Source organism: Cebus imitator, unplaced genomic scaffold (genome assembly GCF_001604975.1).
Source record: "Cebus imitator isolate Cc_AM_T3 unplaced genomic scaffold, Cebus_imitator-1.0 Scaffold178, whole genome shotgun sequence".
NCBI lineage: Eukaryota > Metazoa > Chordata > Mammalia > Primates > Cebidae > Cebus > Cebus imitator.
In genome coordinates this window covers 62,805-63,828 of record NW_016107493.1, presented here as the reverse complement: position 1 = coordinate 63,828, position 1,024 = coordinate 62,805, and the positions used below count along the sequence as shown (strand labels likewise).

Sequence of the window (1,024 nt, the reverse complement as noted above, 5' to 3'; positions counted from 1 at the left end):
AAAAAAAAAAAAAAAGAAAAGAAAAGAAATTCTATTACCATTAAACACTAAGTCCCCTCACTCACATCTCCCATCTCTTGGTAGCCTCTAACTACCTTCTGTCTATATGAATTTATTCAATCTATATAATTGGATTGCTACAGTATCTGTCCTTTTGCATCTGACTTGTTTCATGACACATAATAAATACTGGATTTTAAAAGTTAATCTATGTTGTAGCATGTATCAGAACTTCATTCCCTTTCACAGCTTTATAATATTCCATTTTGTATATCTATGCTACATTTTGTTTCTCCATTCTCACTGTGGTTTTTCTTTTTCTAATCAAGCATGGTTGTGGGGGAGACCATGTTAATCAGCTTAACAATAATGCACAACCCTCGCATCAACTCTCTTTGTGGTTTTGAGATCTGCATTTACTTAATGACTAATGTTGAGCATCTTTTCATGTGCTTACTGGCCATTTCTGAATCTTGTTTTGAGACAAGGTCTCTCTCTGTCACCTAGGCTGGAGTATAGTGGTGTGATCCTGGTTTACTGGAACCTTTAACCCTTGGGCTCAGGCGATTCTCCCGCCTCAGACTCCCAAGTAGTTGGGACTACATGTGCACGCCATCACACTCAGCAATTTTTTTGTATTTTTAGTGGAGATGGGGCTTTCACCATGTTGCCCAGGCTAGTCTCAAATTCCTGGGCTCAATCTATCTAGCCACCCTGGCCTCCCAAAGTGCTGAGATTACAGGCATGAGCTACCACACACAGCCTCATGAAGATTTACAACGATGTTTTTCTCCAATAATTTAAAAATATTAGCTCTTACATTTAAGTATTTGATCCATTTTGAGCTAATTTTTGTGCACAATATGAGGTAGGGGGTCCAACTTCATTTTTTTGTATGTAGATATCCAGTTGTCCTTCAATGAGATATTTTACATCATCTTTTTGTGCTGTCCTTTTTTTTTTTTTTTTTTTTTTGAGACTATCTCGTTAAATTTCTTATAATGGACTTAATGCAGGCTTGCTT

The 1,024-nt window shown here is 36.9% G+C and overlaps 1 protein-coding gene across 5 annotated transcripts in view; it reads right to left on the bottom strand.

Annotated features, from left to right (window-relative positions):
* LOC108315711 (10 kDa heat shock protein, mitochondrial) overlaps positions 1-1,024 on the bottom strand; it is a 58,416-nt gene that overhangs the window by 13,490 nt on the left and 43,902 nt on the right. The gene's annotated exons all lie outside the window — the stretch shown is intronic.